An 11,480-nucleotide genomic window follows, 5' to 3' on the forward strand; every position below is an offset into this window, starting at 1 on the left:
TAGTTCTCTGCAGCGCAGCGAGGCGCGCTCCCAACGCGGCACCTGCCCGCGCCTCGTTGCCAGGAGACCATTGTGCGCGCCGATGCGCCTTTAGAGCCTGAAAACTAACGCGCAGATTTATGATACTTTACGGTGTTAAAAGTCAACATTAACCCCGTTTTTATAGGCTACAGTCAGCGCAACGGACTTTCTCCAAATGTACAGTTTGTCCACAGATTTGAGCCGCAGCTTGACACCCTGGGAACCAACACTTTAAACGAGACTTATTGTTAGAGCTCAGAACGACACGTTTGCCCTCTGAAGCTTTTGAAATCTATTCTTTGAAGCTTTATTAGGATAGACTGAAGAAAATCAATCAGTGGTCCCTTCTCTAAGATGCAAAAGTGTAGTCTATAATTCCATAATATAGACATAATATATACCTCAATTAACTTTGCCTGAACTGGAAGATCTGCAAAATATCCAGGTTACTACAGGCTTACTGACTTAATGTAGTCTAGTAAAGTCCTACAGCAGACTAGGTCATTGTGAATGTTCAGAGGCTAAAGCATTTATTCTGTGTATCTAAAAAATTGGCCATTATCATAAAAAGTAAGTGTATGTAATGTTAAATATGTAGCAGGGAGCTCACACAAGTAGTTTTTGTTTTTCAGGACGATTCAAACAGTAAAGAAGAGACAACACTTTGTGTGAGAGTCTGAAGCTGGACAACATGGCACTAGGATTTGTTATTCCTCTCAGGTGCATTCGAGATTTTAACAAACCTTCGTTGAAGCTACCTTCACAGCTCAACGATTTCAAACCTGCGCCCCTTTCGCCCCTCAATCATGTGGATAACTCATAGATATTCTCTCTGTTTTTGAGGAAGGGTTGTGCATTTTTACTGACTGACGTCTGCTGCACTGGATGAATGAATTTTCTGCTCTTTTTATAGAAGAAAGTTAATTTTGCTGTCATATTATTTCTGATATACTGAACATTATCCTCTTACGTGGCCTTATATGAGGAATATTTCAGGTTGAGTTACAGAGATGAGTAGTTAAATTTAAACATATCTTATTGTCATATTGGACTATTGGAATATTTAGTCCAACACCTGGATATTGGACTAAATATATAGTGAAATTAGACCTGCAGTATTGTCTGCCTGTGAGTCGCATATAATGTAAAATGAATGAAGACCTGCACATTGATTAATCCTGTTTATCAGCTGATAAAAATATGTCTTGATGGAGACCAATAAAGTCAGTCTTCTTAAAGCCATTAATGCCTATACATTTATTATAGGGTCTTATTAGGAGTCTAGTCTTCCTTGGGAATCTTCTTTGTTGGGATAAACATATGGATAAAGTGAGTTGTGCTACAACTATCCCTGTGCTGTGTATGAGGAAAATAATACATCTTTGTTCTCCAACTTTATTTAGAAAACTCGCGAAAAACTGCATATAACATGCTCTCCTTTTTTGGTTCGTTTCTTCCCGCAAGGCCGTGAGAAGCAGACAGTCTTTTGGCTGCTGGGTCAGAGTCTGTCTAAGACCTTCCGACAGCAGTAAACCACTCTCACCATCGCCCCATTGTTTTACTGCTGCCAGCCCAGACGCCGTACAGCGCTTCACTGAGCAGAGCGGCGGCGTACGTGGCCGCAAAAAACAGCTTTTACGCACACAGCCGAGCACCTTAAAAGACAACTGTCGAGTTTGACACCTCCCCTGTTACTACTGTGTATATCATATTTGTTTGTTGACCGCAGGTATTCACTGTATGTATGTGTGTGTTTGTGCCCATGTTTGCGCGGACTCGGAGCTGGCACCCTTTCACCCCCACGTCGCGCCAATATTCAAATTGGGATCCAGTGATTTGAATGGACGCTTAATGAGACGTGGTGCTGTATATTAAATGAACGCGGGGGGTACTTGGAAGCTTAGAGTCATGCTGCAGAATTACTAGAGCTGTTGTCTTACAATGCCAGTATTTGGAGGTGTTTACAAACACGTAAACCTGTGAAGAATGAGAGGGACTGGTGCTGGTGCTCAGCAGGTCAGTGTAAAACATCCTATAAATGATCTGACTCTAGTGTCACTTCTCTCTCAGTGGGAACCAGTTTGGGTGTTTCTGTGAATTCAACTGGTGTTTCTCAGAGGACCACCAGCTCTTCATCACCTCCTGGGGTCAGGGGATTTGTCAAATATGCAACAGAGAATTTACTCAAGACATTCTTACGTTTCAGGACAATTCAAAGTAACAGTAAGAAAGAAAAAATGATTAGTTTGGACCTGGACAACAACGTGAAACTAGGATTTGTGTAATATGAGCGTTAAACTTAAATTCAAAATTTTAATAATGCACAAATTCAGACCTTCATAATAATAACTGCTGTCGATTTTCTTGGAAGAATAATGAATCACTGACTGACAATTCATTCAAGCAGGACACATAACACTTAGTTTAATTCTGCAAGGATTAGTATTTTTCCAACCTTTCTGTTGCACGTAAAACTGCAATTTTTAAAAAGAGCTTCATATTTATTATGTTTTCTTTCTTTTCTTTTTTTTAAAATTTTTTATAGCTCCTACTACTGCTTCCCCAGGTCGTTTGGATAACTCAAAGTTTAGCTCAGATTTATTTTTTTTTGAAAAGTAATTTTTCATTACTGGCTGAACTCTCCTACATTACAAGTCAAAAATAAAGTCTAAAAATAGTTTTCAGCCTCTTGCAGCAAGGAGTTTTGATTTCTACAAGATATCTGATGAAATTAAGTGTGTAGTTTGCATCTCCAGAGACTTAAACCTGTAAAAGTTACCATCTCAGTAATGATTTTTTCCCTCTTATTTGTCTGAGTTCCAGTTACTGACTGAACTCCCCCACCAAGAGGTCTGATCCTTAATTTTGTGCATCTCCATAGTCGACTGTTCCTGAAAGAAAATCAAAGCAAGATTTTTGCTTCTTTTTTTTTCTATCTATAGTCTTAATGGATCTTGAACACGCTCACCTCCTTATTACCGGTCACATTGTTGTAATAGTGTATTGAAAGGTTCTTGCTTGCTCATGTGTGTTCAGTACACTCTGTGCACAAATGCAGAGAACAAATTCCTTATATGTGCAACTTACATTTTATGATTTTCATTTACAGTCATCAGTGTTCGTGGGCTCCACAACAGACAAAGCAAAACAAACAAAAAATAACACACATGATACACTACATAAAATTATTCCGGTGAAAGAACAGGTTTATACTAAACAAGGGAAATGAAACAAATCAACAATGTTTTATTAAAGTGTTCTAGACTGAAAGCACAGTGATTATTGATTAATCTTCACATTCTCCCTTAAACGTTTGTTAGAAATGAATATTGCTGTAAGGTTTCTGACTTATAGTGTTAAATACTGAATGTAGAGCACAAAATAAACCCACTCTCTTGCCAACAGCTCATAACCTGATTGTGCATCTGAATGAGAGGGTGACTACTAATACCTTTGTCTTGATTAACACGTTAACATGGCCCAGAGATACTGAAAGTATGTCTATAAATATATGTATTCACAACAGCTACAATGTCTGAGGGGGATTCAATATGGCTGAGTTTGAATGAGTTATGAATTCAACATTTTTGACATTTTAAAAGACATGAAGGGAGTTTTTGGATTAGAGTGAAATAAACACAACTATTTCACAATAAAGTCCAGACTATCATAACCCATATTTAAGTCTTTATTTGGAGAAAAATACGATAAAATGTAAGTATCATTTACTTTGCCACCGTCACATTTGTCATAAAACCATTTACCGTAAAACCGACACGGTTCTCTTTATCGCAACAGGTGAAATAAACTCGATGAGAACTTTTCACAGAAATTAAACAGCGAAGAGAAATGTTTCACTGAGACTCAACATGATTTTTGTTTAGAGCTGGTCGAGGAGAAAGGATTTGAACTACTTTTGAGAATAATTTAAGCGCTGCGGACATTTTAAATCTACACACACACACACACACACACATGCGGGCACTGATTCAGATAAATACGGACACATTTTATTGTCTGCATTACACGTTTCATGCTAAAAACCTTGTTCTAAGATGAATCATGTTTTGGACCTACTGTAATTCTGTAGTCAAACCTGCTTTGCGTTTTTAAGTCTATGTAGCAAAGCTGAATGGTTTTACTTTTGAGTTAAAGAAGAAGTTATTGTTCAGTTCAGTGGAATTAAACGAAGAAATGAAACAAATGACTAAACCGAAATTTACTATTGCAAACGAGGACTGTGCACAAAACTCTTTAAAAATCTTTTGTCGATTCTCAATCTTTTGCATTTTATCTTTTTCTAAAACTTCTTAAGAATGTCGAAATAGGCCTTGGTTGTTATTCTGAATTATATTTTCCAATCGTTTTGATTGCTTCTCTCCAAACATTAATAAGAAAATAAAAAAAAAAAACATTGCTATATATTCTTATATATGAGGTTAATCTTGGTCTGCTTTCATTTAACCTGCCGATCAACATCTATGAAATAAAGTACAGGAAGTCTTCGTCCCTAAAATTTGCACTGACTTGGCGTTAAACTCTGCAGCTCTCTACTCATCTTCAACATGATCTAAATCTTGTAGAGGCTGTAAATATCTGTTTTATCCCCGATATTAGCTGATTGACTTGTGATGAATATTTAATTGTTTCAAGGTTTCATTGTAAATTGCCGTACTATTCGCTGTAATCCCGCCAGGACGCTGTTGGAAAGAAAATACTTTAATCTTAGCGAGTCTCTCTGAGGCTAAATAAAGCAGTTGTTGGTTTTTCATTCGATTATTTATTTATTTAGCACAAGTTATATGGTTAGAACAGACAAAAATAAGAGCAAATTTAACCCTGTTAACTATTTCACCTTCATCTTTAGTCTAATTTATTTATTTATTTTTGATCATTTCTGACTGAAACAGATTTCACGGTGTAAATTTTGAATTTCTCTCGTGGTTTCTTCTTTGATAACATCTAGAGCGCGTTTTTAGTTTCTATTACGTTGCATTTTGTTTTAGGAAACTGTGCAAAACCATTTCCGAAAGCGTTGCAAACTGAGACTCAAACAAATCTATCCTCGGATGGGATTGGGGGGGGGGGGGGGGGGGGGGGGGGGGGGGTATCTACGCATCATTTTTCCTATAAAATGCAAAAAGGGAAAAGATTTATTTGCATTTTAAGTAGATACCGCATTTCTCATGACATCTCATAAAAAATTGATATTTAATGGATAATTGAACAGATCTGAGAATCCGCTTTTTAAACTTTGTTATCATTACTCAGTTATTTGCGCACAGATAAGATTCTGTTTAAAATATATTGATTAAAATCGCTTTTATTGAGAGAACATAATATAATAAGTATTTATATGTTATTAACCTCGAGTGCTGTTAATATCGTTTTCCTTTTCAGCTGCTGCCATCGTGTGGACTGTTTGTGTATTACATGAGCACCAGGTTGGAGCAAAGATTTGTGATAATCTGCTGCCCCCACAGGCCACATAACGTATAACAGGGGCCTGGACTCGATGAGGGTTTAAACACCATTAACAACACAGATGCTTCTACATTTTTTCCCACGTGTTCACTGGGTTTAACAACCGAGGCCAAACGAGTACACCGCGGTTACTGGTGTTTCTGAGGTTAGGGGTGATTTGTTGAGTTGTGGAAGGGTTGATATTCTTGATAAAGGCTGAACACAGCGGGTTGTGAAAGTTGATTCTGGTAAGCGCTTTTGCAGATGTAAATCTAACACAGATATTTAACATATTCTCACCACCATGCAGTTTGGAAGATGCTTTGAACTAGCTTTTAACCATCACTAGAGAAGAAGACACATCTAATAATAAATAAAAGCAGAAGAAGAATAAATTAGTGGGGCCGAAGCTAGAGGAATCTGGACCGCAGTTTTTCCTTCAGATGTTGTGACTACCCTTGACTGCAGACACCGAGCAACACCACACCAGCTCCTTTGTCAGCATTACTTTATAAATGTGGCCAAAATTAAACAAACGCGGTCTGCGTTGACATCCAGGCTGTGAGACGGCATTAATGAGAGGGTGCCTGCAAAGACTGCGTCCTGCAGACTGTAATCAAAATCACAGCTCCCCCTCAGAATATTTTCAGTGCTCTCACTAACAGGAGACACTGGCTGCAACATCTGGATAACACGCTCAGTTTAAAGCTTTTATGGAAGATTGAAACAGCAGAGTTTCTCTGGGTTTTACTTCCGGGTTTACTTTTGTGTCTTTCCACATTTCCACACCTTTTAGATGTGTTCACTGGATTGGTCCTAAAAGCATTAGTGCTACACTTGGATATCGACATGTCCCATATCCTGGACATGTTTCTCCATGGGGCAAGATGTTGTGATGGGGTTTTTCTTTGAAGAAGATGCTGAGATCATCCAACGCTCTTGTCTTGTGTGGACGTCCAGGCCTATTTACAGTTGGCAAATGATAAATGCCACACTTGGAAACAACTTCAGACTTTTTCCTGCTCAACTGATAGAGAAATAGCGAAGGCATATCCCACCTGTGACGAGAGTCCACACTCACTCTGCTCTGGAAAATTAACTTCCAGTTATTCTAGTTATTATATCAAATGAACAATTTCTATTGTATTATTCTAAACTGTACTTATTTATTATAATTTAAAAGGAAATAATGATGGACATGTACACCATTTTATGGCCTTTTACACTGAACCATCAATTGATTATTTAAGAAAATAACTGTTAAGTGTATCAGTAATGAAAATATCCTGCAGCCTTATCGTCTGTTGTTGAATAATAACTTTTTTTCCTAAACAGATGGTTTACAACAAATAAGCTCAGGATAAAGATAAAGTACAGTAACAATTCATAACCCACTCACTAGTACCTCTCCTGAGGTCAGAAGCACTTGTTTCTTTCTTTTCATTGCATTTTTTAATTCATACAATAGGGAGGTGAAAAGCCTTTTATGACGGCCGCTAATATGGACACTAATGCTCTTTATCACATGCTGAACAGCCTTACTGTTGGGATTCTTGGTTTCGTCTGCCCAAGGCGTTCGTTTCCTCCATGCATGGCTCCACAATGCCTGTATTATAGTAGATTCCCACAGTGTGTGCACTCAAGTCATTTTTATTTACACAGTAAACAAATCGCAAATCACAAATTTTCCTCAAGGGGCTTCACTATCTGCACAGACTCTGCGGTCGAACGATACGAAAAAAAATCCCCATCAAGAAAACCCTTAATGGAAAATAAACAAATAAATGGAGGAAATCTCAGACAGAGCCACTGAGAAGGGGTCAGTTTTCCAGGATGAGGACAGAAACTCAACATGGCAGATTTACATCATGGAACAAGGCACCTCTTGAAGACCTGGAAGTATGACATCATTAAGCTTTGCATAAATGTCTTATGGTATTTACACTCATGTTTCACTATACGGAAATGTTAGTGTGAACATAATCTTTTTTTTTTAACTTTTGCAGGGAAGACAAGACATAATTTCATCTGAATAGTCCATTTTGTTTATGTGTTAAGGTTAGAAAATGACTCTAGAAACCTTTATTTTTTGGTTTGTGTTATTTTTCATATGTATTTGTGGATATCTGATCCAAACACTGCTGCTTTATCTGTTAAATCACTTTCAACTGAGTTAGGAGGTTTCTCTCTTTGTCGAGCTGCACGTTTCCGAGTGCATTTATCAGGGGAAATAAGTTTATGGAAAACAACCCCCCTGCAGGAATACAGTGAGGGCATATATTCAGAGATCCCTAATGGTGTGATTTGACAGGGACTCATTGCTCAGAACTGAGACAAGCAATCGAGGACAGAAAGGACAATTGAAATGTCTGCTCCATTGTGTCGAGAGCAACTTCATGTTCTACTAAAAGTAGCTCCCAAGCTGAGCAAATTACTTTTCAAATCAGCTTCTTAAGAGGTAACAGAAATGGTCACGATGTTTTCATGATACTGACCTTAATACGGGTACATGATTAATTAAAATGTGTTGGGAAAGTATTTTGACCCCATTAGGCCTCTTTATGGAAAGTGACAGGATCACTGAAGTTTATCCTAAGGAGAACATCAGTGTCGGTAAAAACATTTGAGTCCAATAGTTTGTTGGGAAAATAGCAAGTAGCCATTTTAATAGCTATCTATAAAGTAAACTGAATGTTTTGGGGAAGAACGGTGGCTAACACTGTTGCCTTACGGCAAAGTGGTGCTGGCTTTGAGTCTTTCCACCTTTCTGTGTGGAGTTTGCATTTTGTGCATTTTCTGCAGGTTCCTCCACCGTACAGACGACCATGCTGGTGATCTGAGTTTGAAGGCTTGTTTGTCTATCAGTATTAGCCTGGTGGTAGATGGGCGACCTGTCCAGGGTGAACCACGCCTCTCACACATTGTGAAGCGATATGATGTGTTGTGTTTTTATATATATATATATATATATATATAAATGCTGACTCTGTCAGGTTCTCTGAACTTGGCCGAGATCCTATTCAGTCCCCAGGTGATAGACTATCCCAGACCCTGAACCTGTGTATTACTTTTATAGCTTAATATTGAATCTCTCATCAGTTTGGGGGTCCTTGGCCTGAAAAATGTTGAAGACCCATGCTCTACAGAGACTACATACACAATAACTTTGGTGAGCCTGTGGGCTTTTTATCAGTATTAATAATAATCAAAATACCTGAAAAACTAGAGTCACTCCTCTTAGCTTTACCTGCACTTTATCCTAAACGTAATACAGTACCTGCCAAACATCAACATCTTAGCACTGTGAGCGTACTGGCACTAATATTAAACCCAAATGCATCCAGACATCGCTGCTACCAAGAAGGTCAAGTCTTGTTCTCGATGTAATCAACACATAATGTGTTAACAGGAGAACAAATCAGTGATTTAAATCTGTAGAAATCCAGTCACAAAAAAATGCCTCATGTTGTAGAGCTCACGAGTAGTAAGATTGACAAGGAGCTCTGGTCTCCATTATAAACTGGGATCATAAAAGAGTAACATGATGGCAGAGTGGAGTGTGTGTGTGTGTGTGTGTGTGTGTGTGTGGGAGGCAGCGTGGAGTGTGTGTGGGTAGCAGAGTGGGGTAGGCCTGCATGGAGAGCACTTTGGCTTGTTTTTGTCATCACCATGGTGAGGGCAAAGCACTTTTCCAGGCATGCAGATGGGATACGATGACCCCCTCAGGTTTTAGTCAGTCATATGGATGAAGACACGTTTGTCAAATAGCAGACTGGCTTGTTAGGCCGCACTTTGTTCAGGTTGTTCACGTGAGCAAGATTGCTCAATTTCCGTGCGGATACTCCTAACTCCATGCTCTGAGATTTTTCTGTAAAACAGATTTGGACTCGAGGACTCTTTGAAAGAAGACGATTGAGGGGAAGAAAAAAAAAACACCAACCTAGCAATTACTCTAACGGATATACAACCAATAAAACAAACATTAGTCCACAGTTAAACTCCAAGCTTCCCTCAGGCGGGTGTGGGGCGCACACTTGTTTCTTTTTTGGAACCCAAAGCCAGGTTTGTTAGCTCAGTTTGTTCTTCCCACTGTATGACGCCTGACCTTTCTGCCGTCTGCAGCTTCATTTCATTCCTTATGTCTGCCTCAGGACACTATTATGCCAGATCCTTACTGCTGGACTCCATCCAAATAACAGATGAACTTCCCAAAAGCCTGCATTAAATTCCCTCAATGCCTATTTGCCCCTTCTCCTCATCCATAGTAATGCTCACGCGTGTCCCGGCTCTTGCGAGATATGACTCATCTCTGTGCCTGTTTGTAGTTTGTAAGCGTGAGTCCAACAAATCAAACCAGCCTTTGATAGTGTGTTTCTAATCCAAGACGTCCCTGATGAGGCATTTTTCCAAGATGTCATATGCTTCATCTCTGTCAGCCTCTCTATTCCCAGTGGTGCTCGGCACTGGGTTTGATACAGCATATGTTCTTAAACTAGGGCACGAGACTGTCTAGAAAGGCGGAGGAAAGAACGAGAATGTGGGCAGCGCATTACAAGAAATTAAATGTTTATTAAATCACTTTAGAGATCTGCGTGCACTTAAATGTGATCTTGGTTTCAGTATGAACTTCGCCCACTGGTTTCCCTCTTGTACATGTGTAATTACAAACTGCCGTGACTGAGACTCCAGTGCAAAAGTTTGCGAAAAAGATCCTGCTGACCTCCTCTCACAATGTGTCGATGTTTGAGCTTTAATTGTTGGTGTTGGGCATATTTTATTTTTTACCTTTAATCTAAAGGCCGATTACTGCCGCACCTGTGCCAGAAATTTGCACTTAAACACATCCCAAAAGACCACAGCCAACTAGTGTTTATGTTCAGTATCTGCGTGAAAAGCAGTAGCTCTGAATATAAACATAGTTAGTATTTTTTGTTTCTCACACAAAATGGGAAATTGGAAGTGAACTGTGGAGTAACGCTCCATAAACAAAGAAGCATTTGTTGAACATTTTCACACCAATAAAGCTCACAGTAGACTCTTCACTAAGTCGGATAAGTGGAAAATGGCACTGGCATTGTCAGACTTTGCCCTTTCACTTATAGAAGAAAAGCTTTGTTTGACTTTGTTTGCTTGCTTTTGTCGTCTCATCTTCTTTTCTTATGCATCGGCCCTTCCGCCAATTCAACATGCTCAGTTGACTGAAAAAGGCCCAGGCACTTGTCCGACCTGTTCCATTGGTGCAGGACACAAAGCAAAAACTAACCCCACAGATGCTCGAAGATTACACTACTTTGTCTAATGGTGGGATATTGTTTTAGGGAGGCGTCCTCTTCACCAGTCCCAGTCTTTGTGTTAAGCTAATTACCTGCTGATAATAGCTGCAGGTTAAGCCTACAAACATGAGACTAACATCAGTCTTCATTCAGCTAAAATGTGTAGGCTAGCGGAGGTAGTTAAAAGAGGGCGACAAAGATCATCCACTCAGAGGTCCAGAAACGAATCTTTCCTCCATTTTATTCTACAGCAGAGTCACACTTGTGCATCTGAGGAAGTGTTATCACAGTGCGTAATTATTTTCAAATGCAGCCTTCTTCAAACAAAAAACCTGCGAGAAACAACAACAGCAACTTGAACAGCAGGTTTCTCTCCACCTGGCATGTCATGTTGTAAAAATCTCCGTTAAAAGAACCTGTTACGATTTTTCAAAGAAAAGAAATGGATGGATACACCTGCCACAAGTTGTTTACTGCATCCAGAACCCACTTGAATGAAACTGGGCATGATAACCAGCTATGTGTCAGCTGACAAAGACGACGCAGGTGGATTTCGGGTTTACATTGTGAACTTCTCGCTCATTATGATCCAAACAATGCAAATAAGTGAGACTTTTTCTTGTGGTGACGTGAATGTCTAGTAAAATGACACATACAAGGGATCTGATGCTTAGTAACACAATGCAGAGTTTAACAAACGGAAGCAAATGTATTATTATTTAT

Source organism: Mugil cephalus, chromosome 14 (genome assembly GCF_022458985.1).
Source record: "Mugil cephalus isolate CIBA_MC_2020 chromosome 14, CIBA_Mcephalus_1.1, whole genome shotgun sequence".
In the NCBI taxonomy this organism is placed as follows: domain Eukaryota; kingdom Metazoa; phylum Chordata; class Actinopteri; order Mugiliformes; family Mugilidae; genus Mugil; species Mugil cephalus.